Raw genomic sequence first — 17,001 nt, 5'->3', positions numbered from 1 at the left:
ACCTGCTTTCTTACCCATTTATCCTCAATTTGATTTTTATTGGGGGTTCATATTTAAAGCGCGTCCTCCTCCTCTGTTACCTTCCCATTTCCTTTAATATTTCACTACGAAGTGTCAACACTTTGTCTTTGCATTACTGAACCATAAAAGCTTGGTGTGCTTCTGGAAAGTCCATGATAATATGTATGTGATGTATTCTTCTATAGCTGGAGAGCAAAGATTTATCGCCCCACGAATAATACTAGCGGCGATTTAGCGGTTTCAATTTTAATGACCTACTTGTTAAAGGGGTAAGAAAAACTGAGATTGTGTTCAGCGTTGTGTAAAAACATAAACTATAGTCCTACTCGCCTCACACCCCACCAGGAGCTGCTGTCCTAACAGTGCCCGCTCCCCAGACATGCCCTCTGGCAGAGCTTTTACACAGCGCTGAGATTTCAATTTAAAGGGGTATTCCGGGGAATAAGAAAAAGGTTAGGCTTAAAATGTAAAAAAATTGAATACTCGCCTCTCCCTGCGGCTCCCCGTCCAGTGCTGCAGCCCCGATGCCCGCTGTACGGAGCCCTGAAGAAGTGGCGGGCAGTCATATGCTGTTCATTGTCTACATGACCACTCAGCCACTCACAGACTCCAGAGGCCATAGAAGAATCACCGGTGAAGCCTGTTCTTGGTTGAGCCGTCATGTGCGGCGAGCACTGGGGCTGCAGCGCTAGATAGGGGAGTATTCAATTTTTATGAATCTTAAGTCCTTTTAACTTTTAGTTTATGTCTTCAAAAGACCATTCAACTTTTTCTCGGGGGCTTATATGTATGAAGGTTTGTGCGCTAGTTTCCAGCATACAAAATCACAAATTATGGCAAAAACTATAATTAATTATTTCTGGCCTTTTTACAACGGCCTCCGCCACTTTTCTAGAAAAGGGCTGGTAGAGAGGGGTGTGGCCACGAACTGCCCATCACACCTGCTAGAATGCATGCCAGAAACTGGTGGACCTTATAGCTGAAACCTACTAAAGCTTGCAGCTGGTATAGGTTTCAGTCTGAGACACGGAGGGGCCGCCAGATGCCTCAAATGTATTAAGAGGGTTGTACCGCAACCAACGTATCATCCAACACATAGCGGTTGTGCATGCACAGTGCCACTCTATTCATCCTCCCTGTGACTGCCGGAGGTAGCTGAGCGCTTGTACTCTGGTATTTCAGTCAGCCCCATTGAAATGAATGGACCCTCACCACTGTATATGGCCAAGCGCCGCTCCTTTCAATCTCCTCCTCACTGCGGAGGAGATTGAGCCCACAATGAGGAGAAGGGGTGGGCAAAGTCCCCCTGTTCCCAGGATCAGTGCGGGTTACAGCAGTGAGACCCCCACCAATTAAACCTTTATCACCTATTCTATGGATAGGCGATAAAGGCTGATTGTGGTACAACCCCTTTAACCTTTTCCAAACCAGTATTGGACCTCGTCGGACACTGAGATATTCCTGCATAGCTCCCGTGTCAGGAGAGGTCGGCACATGTTTTTTAACACTATGCAGAAGTAGGGTCCGTCGTCGGAGTTCTCATCTCCACCTCTCTCCTGCATACTCTAATATACACATATAATATATATACACACACATACACATACATATGTGATATTCATATTAAGTCCCATTTAATTGTCAAAAAATTGCTCATAAAGTCATCATCTGTGCTCATTTTTTTGTGTTTCTGTTGAGTAATTCCAAGGAATCCACAAAGTGCTCCCCCCCCCCCCCCAAACAAATCAGAGCTGGTGAGCGTGCGGGGCGGCAGGGAAATTGGGTTGGAAAGGGTTAATACATTTGTTGCACCGATGCCGGCGCATTGATTACTTAGACTGGTATGCGCCAATCACTTTTCCTATTCCACAATCTACGCCACCTTCATGGCTCCATTATATATGAAGCTACGGGCTGCAGACGGACTTCTAGTATCGCTATACACAACGCCATAGTATCATATTTGTGAATCTTCTACCAGCAGAGGGGGATATGAGATAAGCGAGTGCTTTATATACCCCTGCCCTCCACTCATCCATCGCCGACATGTGTACATGGACATCACATTTTCTTAAGACGACGTTGCTGAACTTGCAGAGGCTTTTTTTCCTTCTTCCTACGTGTTGTGTGTGTCGGAGCTGCCTAGAACGGGTAGACCTCTGTAAACCTCGTAAGGGCTAATAAACGCTACACAAACCTTTTGCTGCCAAAAGGCGCCTACATAAAAGATTGTGTCGGTCGCCGTTCCTCAATGTATAAAGTTTTTTTTTTTGTTTTTTTTTTTCCATCCCGCTGATTTTTTAAATAAAACCATTCTTTTTGAGATGTTTGGAATGTCGAATCCATATATATCTATGTGCAAATAAATGGAGTTACATCGACTTTAACTCTACATGTAGAAAATGATTTTGTAAGAATTTTTTTTTTGTAAACCGGATTTCCGTGATCGCGCAGAGATAGGTTTTTTTTTTTTTTTTTCCAATTTCGCTTCCTCTGTTCTTTTTCCCAACCGGTCATATGAGATTGAAAAAATGTGACATTTTGTGTTAAAAGCAAGCCGTTTCTAACACAGATCCTTCACGAGTTCGAAGCCTTCATCGTAAGTGTCTCATGTTTAAAGTAAGGGTCTATTTTTTATGCTTGCATGCAACTTATATCAAGGTACTCTAGAACTTGTTGTGTTCCCCTCAATGCCATATATAAATACTCAAACGAAAAACTTTTTTGCGTTGCGACCATCTTGAGATTTCACCAGGAGGCGACCTATGATTTCACATCTAGTCCAGTAATACTCTACGATCTTGTGTCTGAAACATTGTATCATTGCATGATGCTGCACCACCGGCTACGAAGCGCCAAACCATTAACCTTTTTGTTGCAAGTACAATGTTTAGAGTTCACATCCTGGAGAAAACTTGGGCCTTGCACAAAAGACAGCATGTACTATATCCTTACCGAGCCGCCGCCGCCGCGGCAACTCCTGGAGGGTCTTGGGTTTGATCGATAGCTCCATCTACTTTTGTAATTATAGCTCAGACGTCACAAAACATGAATATTTTTTGCTGCTACGTCAACAAAAAGGTTACGAGAATTCCACGGTTTTCTAAATTTCTGCATCTGATAGTTTTTTATTTTGTTTTTTTCCTTATTCTTGAAGATGAGCCATGTTGTCTTAAAGGAAATTCCCACTTCAAATATTGTTTGCTGTAATCAATCACATTAAAAGCATTTTACCTTCATTATAGTCTCTTCTCTATTACTTGACCCGTGTTCTTACTGTGAAGAGGTATATATGGATGAGCGGCTTCACTTGAGTCAGACAAACGCCATCAAGGGTTGTCCGGGGAGCTGGAACCCTTGTCAGGACCTGGAGTGTCGGAACATTCTCTTCCCTTACGTCCTACAGCAGCATAACCATCGGGGTTAATTCCACCATTTTAATGAATCGATCAACTAGAGCCCCTTGACCTCACAGGAAGGATGTCTATCCCCTTCCACCTAATTTTGTTAGAGCCCATACTAATAGGGCAGTGTCCACCTCTTCGGCTGAGTAATGTCTGATTTGGCTGGAATCAGATTTGCCATGCAGCTTGGAGCTAGCACTATATATTTATCAATTATAGGTTGAAACTGTGGGTCTCAGAGGAGATGACTCTTGGGGTGGTCAATATCAAGTTACGCCATACATGAAGGCACTCTCTAAAGGCTAACTTCTTGCTAGATCCCCAATGGTTGTGCTGCTGTAGGACATAAGGGAAGCATTGTGATTGTTAATCTCTTTTTCCTTATCCCTAACAACAGCAAAAGCTTCCTGCCCTAAATCTATACTATTACTTGATAATAAGGGTTGGGAGGGACTAGACATCATTCTTATAGGGTTAAGGGACTCTAATTTGATTCATTAAAAATTCCATCTGTCCTTATACGAGGGGCTGCTGATGAGTCTTCGGCTTTACCCAGAAAGAAACGAGATGGGAAGATGAAACTTTCCATTTCTTCCACATCCTCTCCACTGATGCCAACACACCTCTTACATCGGGATTCCAAGTTCTGTAAGCCTTGCAAACAGAAGGATTTCGGTTATGCCTCAAACCAGTCATCCGTAGCAGCCATGGCATCAGAAATGGTGGGAAATTTGGTCCCCTTGAGGTGTTTCTTCAGGTTTGGAAACAGATGATAGTCGGAGGGAGCTAGATCTGGTGAATAAGGTGGGTGGTCAACCAGCTGGAAGCCGAGCTCCACCAGTTTTGCCGTGGTCGCTTGTACAGTGTGAGCGGAGGCATTGTCTTGCAGGAACAAGATTCCTTTGGACAGCTTGCCGCACCTTTTGACCTTCAGAGCTGCCTTCAATTGGTCCAAAAGTTCCATGTAATACCTTGCATTGATGGTGGAACCATTGTGAAGGTCGTCCACTAGCAGCACGACCTCCGTATCCCAGAACACAGACGCCATCACCTTAGTGGCTGAGGACCACTGGGCCTCCACTCTCTGACTGCTCCCCCTAGTGGTGGCTGTATATATCTGTACACAGACGCCATCACCTTAGTGGCTGAGGACCACTAGGTCTCCACTCCCTGACTGCTCCTTGGTTTCAGGGTCATACAAATAAATCCAGGTCTCATCCATAGTGACCAGTCCATCTAGGAAGTTCTTATCAGTCCGGAAACGCTGACAAATGGACCGGGAAGTTTTCACTCGATGCTTTTCTGATCTGTTGTCAGACATTTGGGGACCCACTGTGCAGATAGCTTCTTCATGGATAATGACACAAACACGTTCACCAGAAACCCCCATGATGTCGGCTATTCCTGCAGCCGGCCGATTCTCCAGTATGAGGTTGTGCGCAGCATCGACGATCTCTGGAACAACAACCTCTATCGGTCGTCCAGGACGTTCCTCATCATTGGTGCTAAAGTGGCCACCTAGTTCTTAACTGTAGAAGATGAAGGGCATTGATCCCCCGATGTCTGCGACAGATCACCATGAATATCCTTCACAGACTTTCCTTGCAGAACAAGAATTTTATCACTCCTCCGCTCCCATTTGCTGTGAATATCGCCTTAGACTCCACCATTGTGTTTTCCCGCGTGCCGAGATCACTGCTGCCATAAGCTACAAACACAACATTGTGAAAACATATATTAGATATATATGGCTTACATGTGATGTAACATTCGTTACCATAGAAACAAAAAAAGAACACAAAGCCAAAGACCTATCAGCAGCCCCTCATATAAGACTGGGGCGGAATTAACTCCAATGATTGTGCTGCTGTTAGGACTAAGGGGATTTACAATCACACTCAATGCTTCCAGGTCCCTTGGTTTGGACTCCCTCTGTGTCATTGCAGATGCACTGTTTGCCTTATTGCTTTTCCGCTCATCTTAATCACTTCTCTATCACAGTCGATGCAGAGAACAATAGGGAGGCCGGGTTAGCTCTTATAATGAGCAGAGCAGCCAGCACCCTGCAATTACCCTTTTAGAATAGAGAGACCCTACTACATGACCCAGAGGCTGACCTGTGCTGGAAGTGGAGCTCCCAACGCTGCAGGTCCGGCTACGGATTCCTCCTCCCCTTTGCCTGATAATCCACTTGTTGTCCCATTCACAATACTAAGGTTTGTTGTAGTAAGGGTGCCTGCAGACACCAGACATGATCTGCTGTAACGGCGGGGCAGTGACCTACCTGTGGTTATATCGGATCATTCACAGTGTGTTCGAACGCTCTACTGCTGGGGCTGAGTGGAGACTTTTTGTAGTGACAGCCGTAGTCTGCATGTGTGCAGGGAGTTGCATGCAACCTACCGTATTTCTCTACTCCCTACTAGGCTCATGAGAGGTCATCAATAGCTGATCATTGGTGGTCCGCCACTCTGGACTCCAGCGGATCAGCTAATTATTGTGCCCGCTGTTAGTAAAGAGGGCTGGACGTTGTTATCAGGACCAAAATTGCAATAGACGGCTTCACGGTGATTGAAATCAATGCAAGCAATGCTTTCTATTACACTTCTGACTCCCATGGTAGTGAGGAGCCAGAAGTGTAAGAGGGGGCGTGGGTCCCATTAGTTTCAATGGGAGCGAAGCCGCCTATGACATTTCTGGCCCACTGCACTGACAGCAGGGCAGAAGATACGTTGATTAGCAGTGATCCCCAGTGGTGGAGCCCACCAATCATCAATTGGATCCCACTGTGAAATGTATGGAGCTGCCTTTTTCTGGCAACAAAGCAGTTCTGTACATTAGAACACTGACTATTGCGATCATCAAGGGTCCGAGGCAGGGGACCCCCACTACTCAGCTATATTGGGGACCGATCCTGAGGTTTAAGTCATCAGTTTTAGAAGCAGGAGAGCCCCTTCTTAAGACATTTAGCAAACAGTCTTCCCTTTCACTGCTGCTTGGGATATTTGAGCATAGGGACACATCTCCTGCACAAGTTAAAGGGGTTGTCCAGTTGTAAACTACTGATGGCCTAATCTTGGGGTAGGCCATCATTAATAGATTGGTAGCGGTCTGCTGCACGGGACCTCCGCTGATCAGATATTTGTTGGGCCGATGCCCTAAGCTGATTTATGCGGAAAGCAGACAGCTCCGTTCCCACTGCAATGGCTAAGCCTGGTATTACATACCTTCACATTAATGGGAACTCTGCCTGTAATACCAAGCCTGGCCACTGCAGTGAGAACAGAGCTGTCTGCTTCTTGTAGAGATGAGCTTATCGGCGCGGACCCAGGTTGTAGACCTCCACCAATCTACTATTAATGTTCTATCTTGAGGATAGGCCATCAAATGTTTGCAACTTTAAGACCCCTTTAAACTGCAGCAAAGCTTCAGGTTCACCTTGTGTGATTTTGCACTTTCATGTCAGGACGGAGTAGCAGTGACCATACCGGCTGCTGGGGGGCTTGGCACGAGGGTACTTGTGTACACGAGAGTGTTTATGTGTGCGCATCATTGTGTATTTAGACAGCCAGAAAAAGTGTTCCTCGGTTTATTCATACCGGCGAGTGCGAGATATACACAGGAAACTCATGCAGATATTGCGCTTGTAAACCTGCGATTTGCCTGTGTGCGATGCGATGTACGAGAAAACCACACCCCATCGCGCTGCGTTACACATCTGTTTGTCACATAAATGTCCAAAAAAAGAAAACCCCACATTGTTCTAATATATAATGGTAACAATCACATTGAGCTCACATGCATATCACATGGCACATATCACATGGCACATATCACATGGCACATATCACATGGCACACGCCCAAATCATGGGAGATCCAAGAGAAGATTGGCACATGTACGTTAAAGAGTCGCCTCGCCTCAGGAATCCGACTGCAACGTGTTCCAAATTGCAAAACAATGCGCCCGTCCTTAAGACGTCTATTCCCAAAATGCTCCGTTCTCCAGATATTACAGATATTGATTCCTCTGCCGTCTCGTTGTTTACTGCCCGTTGCCATGGAAACAGACCACCTCTTCTATGGAGCCCGAGGACTGATGGAAATAGCTGAATGGGCAGCGCAGAACCCTGCTGCCCGTTGGTTTTAGCGATCTTCGCACCAACCCCACTGATCAAACCTTTTGACAGGTCATTATGACACTCCAGGGTCATCTAATCCAATGTTTCTCATTGGGGTCCTCAGGGACCCCCAACAGGCCATGTTTTCAGGATATCCTATGGTAAGACCACCGGTGGCAATGTCTGAGGCACTGACAATAATTACATCACCTGTGCAATACTGAGGAAATCCTGACAACATGACCTGTTGGCGGTCCCTGAGGACTGGAGTTGGGGAACAATAATTAATGTACAGAGCTGTTTTGCTGCCGGAAGCAGACAGCGCCACACATTGTACAGTGGCCAAGGGTGGTACTGCAAGCTGATAGAGAGCTGTCCGTTTCCAGCAACAAAGCAGCTCTATACATTAGAAAACCGGCCTCAACAATCAGCTGGTTGGCGATCAGCGACCAATGACCTACACCAATGTTTCCCAAAATCCAGTTCTTACACTTCCTCAACAGGTCAGGTTTTCGGAATCTCCTCAGTATTGCAATATATATATATATATCCCCAAATCGTGACCAGTTGGGGGAGCGTGAGGACTTGAGTTTGGGAAACACCAATCTATTATTATAATGCCTAAAATAAGTGGGCATAATGGAGAGATGCGGAGAGCGCTAATCCCACCTACCCGTCTTATAAACCGGAATGTTATCTGGAATCTCCTCAATGGGTTCAAGGAGGTAAGATGATCCTGGAGGCGACAACATTTAAGTCATTGGGAAGCTAGGACCTTAAAGAGAGACCGTGTCACCTACTTTTAGTCTTATGAGCCAAGCTTATGGGCTGACAGTAGGTGACCCGCTGAGCCCGGGGATGGATGTGTTACACTTACCTCCCCCACTGCTTCCCTTTGCAGTGCGTAGAGCAGCGCTGCCAAGTAGTCCTCCCATTAAAAAATTAGAATGGGCGGACTACTTAGCGAGCGGCTCAACGTACTGGTGGTGACACCGGGGGAACGACAGGTGAGGTAAGTATAACACTTAGGGCTCATGTACACTGGATAATTCTATTTACAAAATCCGCGTGGGTGTCCTGCCTGCGTGATCCGCGCCCATAGGGATGCATTAGACACCCGCGGGTAAGTAAATACCTGCGGATGTCATTTTTCCCTGCCGAGTGGATCGCACGTGCGGGAAATCACCCACAGCATGCTCCATTTTCTGCGGGTTTCCCGCACGGACGGCACCCGCAGGCTTCCATTGAAATGTATGGAAGCCGTCCGGATCCGCGGCACACCCACAGCTGAATTTCTGCTCTCCCGTGGGAGAGCAGGCGTTCAAAAAAAGGAGAAGAGTGCACAGCGCATGCTCGCGGCACACTGCCGGCGTGCCGAGCACATCCGCTGGGCTGAAAAAAAGAAGATCCGGCCGCGACGGACGGGAACCCGCAGCGTCCGGACAGGTGAGTAAAATCTATTTTCAGGCCTCATGTCTGCGAGAAAGCAGGGACCCCGAAGCGGAATTCTGCATAGAGAATCCGCGCGGGCTTGAATTTCCTAGTGGACATGAGGCCTTACATCCTCGGGTGTCCGAGGCGAGTTACGCCCACGTGCCTCTGACTTTACAGTGAAGACACAGATGAGGAGACCATGCCCACCTATGGCAGCCAATGGCTCATGATTTTATGGTAAAATTGTCCGGCCATGTAATAGAATTTGAGATGTTCTTTAATTCCTCAATAAAGAGTTAAAAAAAAAAAAAACGTGCGGCCATTACTGGCGATTAGCCTTCCATCATATCTTTAAGAGAGTCCAAATATAAAGTTATTTATAAGAATTCCCCCATCTAAAAACGATCAGTTGCATGAACCCCACAGCAGTGCCAATAAAAACTATAGCCAACCCTGCCGAAAAACGTGCCTTCATAGTCCCATCGTCAAGTAATGGGGGTCAGAATTCAGGAACGCAAATTAGATTTTTTTGGCGAGACCACGCTGCACCAAAGGGTCTTCCCGACAGCTCAGGGCGCTGCCATCTAGAAGAGGCTCTTCCACATCCGGACCTCGTGGGCCATATAAAATGATGTTACTTGCAGCATTCGGCCCATGGGACTTGAGTTTGGTACATGCGCTAGTTGGACTGCATCTACAAGGGAGAGTGATGCACTTGGGGCTCAAGAGCTACATCTCGCCAAACCAAGACATGGACGGAGGGCAATGTACCAGGCAGTGGAAGATGATGAGACCACTGGGGGGCCAGGGCAGATTATGTTGTACAAGCGAATTTTGGAAAACCATCACCACCCTGATCCATCTCCTGTACATAACGCAGTAGAAGTCCACTGATGCCCATGCCTGTTCTTAAGGCTTCTTGAAGGTGGAATTCTGTCCCTTCCGAGTCCTGACAGATACCTACTGCAAAGTACCTGATCATCTCTCCTTTGCTAGTGGCCTAGGTAGACCGGATTATAGTTGATTGAAGTTGAAAATGACCTTCTACTTCAACTCCATCAATGGGCAAAGAACCTATGCTGGTCAGTTCTTGAGTGTGGATGTTGGTCATCCAGTTGGCCATTTCTGGAATCTAGCAGGTCAAGAGGGTTGGAACATGAGACTCAACCGGCCATAGAATGCAAAGCATCTTTGATGTGGCCGTGTCACTGCGGGTCTGTCTGCGATTACCTAGGTAGGCAGTTACTGTGGAGTACTTCAATTGGCCGCAGCTGGGAATGTACAGCAAACACATTTGGTGTACGAGTGTTAGAATGGTGGTCCGAAGTTCCAGAACGATGATCACAGGGGGGATTCTTGAGGGACTTTTGGAAAGGATGAGGCAGAATTCCTTTAAGGAAGGACGTAGCCTCATTGGAGAGCAATCAGAGCCGACGAATCAACGGGCAAAAAGAGTCTGAGCTAACAAGTGAGAATGTTTTCCAGAAAGGGAGAACTGGGTACAATTGGGAGAAGGAACATGTATATGGAGGAAACCGTTCTACCCGAGTCACACAAGTAATGCAAATTACTTATTTTTTTTGCATTAAAGACAAAATATCAAAAATGAGCGCTATACCGCACCAGCTCCTTGACCTTAGATACGAGCACCGGAGATGAGCGGGACGCACCGACAGAGGAGATGAAAGTCTGTAGAGCCTAGTAGTTATTCCACCTAGGGAATGAAGAACGTAGCTTGTGGACACTGCCAGCGTTGGTAGTCCTACCAGTAGAAAAAAGGTGTGTAATGTGCAACCTAATGTTTGCAGAAACATGCTGTAAGTGGTTCTACGGGAATGTAGCGGTTTGATGCGCTCCCGCGACTACTAACTTCCTATGGCAGCGGTCGCAGAGCTGACTGATGCCGAATGCTTAGCGTGGTCGTTACACTGCGCAGTAGAGAGAGAGTAGTCACTCATCAGTAGACATGGTGACTGGAAGAGAGTTAATAATCTGCCAGTGTTACCTGGCAGGTGAACGTCCATTCAGAGAGCGCTACCTAGAGGATAAACCTGGCCAGTAAGGCTGGGTTCACACGGGGCAGATTTGCCACGGAAATTCCATGCGGAATTTCGCCGCGGCAAATCCGCATGCGGCCACTAATCCCGGGATTAGCCAGCCATGTGGACGAGATTTCTCAGAAACCTCGTCCACACTGGTCGGCAAATCCGCTGCAGGTAAGCCGGCCGCAGCATGTTAATTTTTTTTTTTTTCCGCTGTGGCCGCGCTCTCCTCTATGGGAGCGCCGGCCGCAGCAGAAGAGCGAGCGGCCGGGCCGCTTCAAAGCCGCCGCGGTTTTGCAGTTCTCCCGGCGGAAATCTCGCGGTTTTTCGCTGCGGCCAAACTGCGAGATTTCCGCCGAGAATCCGCCCTGTGAGATCCCAGCCTGTGAGGCTACGCAGCTTTCGCCACCATGATATGGAGATCATTTGGAATGTGACTTATAACATCCACTGTCCATACAGGGAATAGAAAGATCTCACTTCTTAGTAGCACCAACATCCGGTACCCCGTCTAAAAGGGAAGTCCAACCGGCAATCACACAACTGCTCCACCTCGGAGGAGGGAACCAAGAAGCGAACGCTCAGCGAGCTGCGCCATCACACCCGGAGATTAACTAGAAGGCTAACGGCACACGGGCAAACGCGATATCGAGGCTCAGAAACTCGGGCCGATATCACAAAGGTCAACATGCGTTTTACATACGGATGCAAGGCGAATTTCAGGCAAAACCGCCTTCCATCACTTCTGGGAAATTCCGATCCATTTGCGCAAGTTTTACACGCGATAGAGAATCAGAAGTTTTTCCCATTAATTGCAATGGGAAACCTCGCGCCGCACTGCCTGCGAGACCCCCGCGATGTATGTGGGGTCCCCATGATCGACGTGTTTCGGGAAATGCAAAAAAAAAAAAAATTCATAGAACACGCCACGATTTGTTTCCTCCCAGTACTACTTATGTGCATGACTATTCAAAAAATGGCGTTCATAGTCGCATGAGTCTTGTGCATCTCGCAATGCGCAAAACTGTGACAAGGTTAGCGCTTGTATGAAACCGGCCTAAAGGAAAGGAATTACCTCCTTGTGGAAGAAGTTAATGAGTCCGAATGATGGTTACTAGAAGGTTCTAGAAGGTCCAGGACTGATAGTAGAACACGACCGATACTTCAAACACTACCACTCATATATTTTCCTGCTATTGGGTGGGGATGAGACGGCCTGGAGGCCCATTTACACGTAACGATTGTTGCTCAAATCATAAAGTCTAAACGCGAAGCCCTTGTGCAGTTTTTATTGCTCGTTTCAGCCGGCGTAAAGATCATTGATTCATTCACTTCTGATCAAGTCCGAACGCTGCCGCTCCGCGTGTACATAGTGATAATCTGCCTGTCGGGACGCTCTGCAGGAGCGCGAACAGCTGGCGGGGACGGCACTCGCTTGTTTAAACAGGAATCTTCTTGTGGAAAAGCGGCATTAAGCTTGTGATCACTGCTTAAACGTGTCCGGTACCGAGCGGAGTAGTACCATTCATCCCCTGTAGGAGGCAACAAGGTTACTTAACACTTCTGTGCACTAAACCAGTGTTTCCCATTTTCGGTCCTCAGAGACCCCAACAGGTCATGTTTTCAGGATATCCTATAGTAAGAACACCCGTAGCAACGTCTGAGGCACTGACCATAATTACATCACCTGTGCAACACTGAGGAACTCCTGAAAACATGACCTGTTGGGGGCGCTAAGGACTGGAGTTGGGGAACACTGGTCTAAACGATGCCAGATACTAGAAGTCCCTGTATCAAGTCAGATAGTCTGGCTGCACCACAACTCTTCCTCCTGTAGAGGGGGCTAATGAGGCGGCCCTCCACTTCTATGCACTGTATGAAATGCAGAGTAGCCACCATGAGTTCCTTCTTTAGAGTCGATCCGATGGCCGTCACTGCAATCATGATCAAAACCATCCAGTTGAAATTCAACGCGCCTGCCCCAGTGAACGGCTGACGAGGAGGCCGGAGCCTTGCCGTAACCCGACAGGATTGGTGCAGAGTAGCGCAGCACTACAATAAAGGGTTAATGTGGTTGCTGCCGCTCACCATAACAGTATAGACGAGAGTCACGGAGTTGCATAGTAATAATGTGACCCCTGCTACAGCAGGGGGCAATGAGGGCGGCTGCCATCATTGAGCAGTCAGGAGAGAGAACGGCTTCTAGAACGACAATCGCTCCTCACATGTGAAGGGGTAATAAGTCTGATGACTCGTCATGGCTGCATCGTTATGAGACACACAGGGTGTTGCTGATATTAATTACTCCTCCTGTAGAAAGGGTTAACGCAGTGGATGAGTTCTCACTGACTAGTCATGAGCGATACCGAGACGCTCGCCCTACATTACTACGTCAGAGGATAATGAGGCAGATTCCTCCCTAAGGAAGCTAGATGCCGGACATTATTGTATCCATGGCAGGCGTACCACTATTACTCCTATGCAGTGAGGGGCACACATGGTGGCCCAGCTAGTTACCGGGGTACAGCGACACCCGTCTGCCAGCGGTTGGGGTTTTTTGTAATTCTATGGCTGATGGCCCACAGGCTTCTCCAAAATGGACAAGACCAGGACCGATTTGGCAAGAGAGGAAAGACGCTAGATGTGGGCTTAGCCACCCTGGGAGGAGCCTATCGGTGAAGGTCCGAGAGAAGGGGTTTACTACATCAGTCGCCTGGAACCAGGATAGGCTAATGGAGCGAGGAATGGTAACGGCCTCAACCACAGACCCTGCATTACCTCTACAGCTGGTATAAAGGCTACCAAGGTCCATTACCTGCCGGGGGCGTCGGAGGCTGAAGACAAGCCATGTTTTGCTCCAAGGTGCTAGAACATCGGAGCATGCGGAGCCCCGGTATAAAAACTTGTGTCCCTCCATGGAGGCTATTGGGGGTAGTTTTAGGCCTCCTGCATATGGGCAGAATTTCCACCCGTGCCCGCTGCCATAGGATTGCATTAGATAATGCAATCCTCTACAGACAGCCATGAATTCTCGCAGTGGGATCACCCGGCCGTCTGCAGGAGGAGGGAGCTGAATGTGGCAATCTGCCTATAGTGAGACAGCTGGAGAGAAAGACCACCCCCAGTGCGCTATCTGGAAGTCCCGCCTCCAGTCACGGCCTGTATATACTTAAAAGCTGAAACCTCAAGCATCAGCAGTAGCCTGGCCAGAAGCAGCTTTGCCCACCCTGTGTCCCGATTCGAGCCAGACCCTCAACCAGAGCACTGAAAGGAAGCCGGACCCCACACCAGTGCCAACCAGCAGACGTTCCAACTCCTGACCTCAGCCTATGAAGGAGCGCCGGGCCGACGAGATGTGTCAGGGCTGTGCGGGAGCAGAGCACTTCATGAGACAAGTTGGGAGAAGTCAATGCTCTCCGCATGTGTGCTGCAGCAAGGGGGATGAAGAGCGCAGGGGACCGTGGCTGCACCAGCGACTACAGGAGGGGCAGTGGGCAGGCCAGAAAGGAAGGGCAAGGACGTTGAAAGTGGCAAGAGGCGATTACTACAATATCAAACTTAGCTTTTTGCGGTACTTTTATTTTTTTAAATTATTTTCTGCCGCCATCTTCTGCGCACAATAACTTTATTTTCTCATCAACGTAGTTAAGCGAGGGCTCATTTTTTGCGAGACGTCCTGTAGTTTATGTTGGTACCATTTCGGAACACATACGACTTTTTGATCACTTTTTATTGCATTTTTCTGGGAGACAGGGGGGGACAAAAAGTGCATTTTTTCCGGATGATCACCGTGCGGGGTAAATAATGCGTTACGTTGATAGATCGACTTTTACGGAGGCGGCAATACCAAATATATATTTTTATTTTACGATTTAGATTTTTATTATAGATACGGGGGGCGCTTTATAATTTCTCTTTACATAATTAGTAAAACTTTATAGATCATATTTTTGCTTTCTTCTTTAGTCCCCCTAGGGGACCACAAACAGTGATGCTTTGATCGCTCCTGCAGTATGATGTAATGCTATAGTATTACATCATACTGTGATCAGACAGGCAGTCTATCAGGCCACGGGGATGGCTTGATGGGCAGTCTGCGAAGACATTCCTGGGCTTTTCAGAAGGCCCCCGGCTGCCATGACACCTGCACGGCTCTCTGCAATGTCATCGCAGGGGGGAGGGTACAGTACCACCGATCATTCGGGCCATTTAAAGGGTTAATAGTGCCGATCAGCCATGCGGCTGATTGCAGCTATTGCCCGCGGGTGTCAGCTGTAATAAACAGCTGGCGCCCACGCTGTATGAAGAGAGATCGCCTCGCGTTCTCCCTTCATACATACCCTGACCCCGCAGGATGTAACTGTACATCCTATAGCGGAAGGGGTTAAAAAGCCCGTCACATCCTCAGGTCGGTGGCGCTACAGATTCTATACTGTTTTTTTCCCTACTCCCTGCTGTTCTCCTGTAGAATCCTGTTAGATTAGGAATGCCAGGAGCTGAATTTGACAAGTGGGTGGTCTCCACTGCCAATAAAATTTGAGGTCATTCATTGACCGTGACTGATGGGTACCGCCCACCTGACAGATTAGGCTCTTGGCACTTCTAATCTAATCCTCCTCTAGTCTAGCAGGGCCGCGCTGCAGAGCTGTGCAGCAGTCAACCTGACTCAAAAGATATTCCCAACTTGGACCATCGCCCCCAGCAGACCCCTGAAGTGTGACAGCTGTGCCCCCGCAAAGTTTTGGAGAGTACAAGCGCTCGACAAGCTCTTGCAGTCTCTTTACCGCCAATGGAATGACTGGTGATTGCTGAAGCTTGAACTCTGCCACGTCCGGCGGTCCCACTGAATGGCATGGTAACTGCTGTCAAAACTTAGGGTACAACTTGCATTGGTCAGCACACGGACGTCTGAGTGCAAGAAGTGCAGGTGAGGGGCGCTGCGGCTGTTGAATCAGCTGATTTCTAGTCAAATTCCACATCAATAACGCAGATTTTGACCGTCTTGTGGAAATGCTGCAGATTTTTGCAACGGAATCTTTTATTGTAGAAAATCCACAGCATTTCCCACTATGTGTAAACATACCTGTAAAGGGGGTCCTCAGGACAATAGTAGATCAGTGGGGGGCTGCCACCCCGGACCCCTGCCAAATAACTGTTTGCCAGGTCCATGCAATGAGCGGATTTTAGCAGGAAGCAGACAGCTCCATTCCTAATGCATTGGCAGGCCTGGTATTACAGGCATTGAAATGAATGGGAACTTGGCTTACAATACCAAGCCTGGCCACTGCGTATGAAAGGAGCTGTCTGCTTCCTGCCAAAATCAGCTCAGTGCATGCCTGTGTTGGCCTCCACAAACAGCTGTTCGGTGGGGTTCCCAGGCGACTGACCTCCACTCTTAAAGGGGCTGTCTGAGTTATAGTTTCTGTAAAACTCTTTTCCCAGACACTGAATTAAACAGTCGTATACTGATGCACAGGAGCGGCAACCAATAACAGAACTTAGACTGTAAACATGATGTCAGAGGGGCGTACCCGGAGCAGCGCCGCGCCGAGGGAGCAGTCCGTATATTACTGCGAGTATATTCTGGGCCTGGAAAAGTTGGTTTACAGAAACTATAACTCAGACAACCCCTTTAAGGATACGGCATAAAGTTTACAACAGGACAACCCCTTTAAACCTTGCACCAGACGCGCTGGAACTTTTAGCTTTGCTTCTCCATATATTCCTGTGACCGCGGCTCTTCATCCATGGACGCCCCGAGCCCACCCCCCTCCCCCCCCATGTGTCCTACAGACGAGCCGTCCCCCTTCTTCATCCATGGACGCCCCGAGCCCCCCCTCCCCCATGTGTCCTACAGACGAGCCGTCCCCCTTCATCCATGGACGCCCCGAGCCCACCCCCCTCCCCCCCCACGTGTCCTACAGACGAGCCGTCTCCCTTCTTCATCCATGGACGCCCCGAGCCCACCCCCCTCCCCCCC

The 17,001-nt window shown here is 48.2% G+C and overlaps 1 protein-coding gene across 1 annotated transcript in view; it reads left to right on the top strand.

Annotated features, from left to right (window-relative positions):
• The window catches only part of LOC136631802 (membrane-spanning 4-domains subfamily A member 4A-like), a 452,683-nt gene that overhangs the window by 139,089 nt on the left and 296,593 nt on the right, over positions 1 to 17,001 (top strand). The window lies entirely within an intron of this gene.

Source organism: Eleutherodactylus coqui, chromosome 6, assembly GCF_035609145.1.
Source record: "Eleutherodactylus coqui strain aEleCoq1 chromosome 6, aEleCoq1.hap1, whole genome shotgun sequence".
NCBI lineage: Eukaryota > Metazoa > Chordata > Amphibia > Anura > Eleutherodactylidae > Eleutherodactylus > Eleutherodactylus coqui.
The sequence above is the reverse complement of the archived record's forward strand: the minus strand, read 5'-3'. Positions and strand labels throughout refer to the sequence as shown.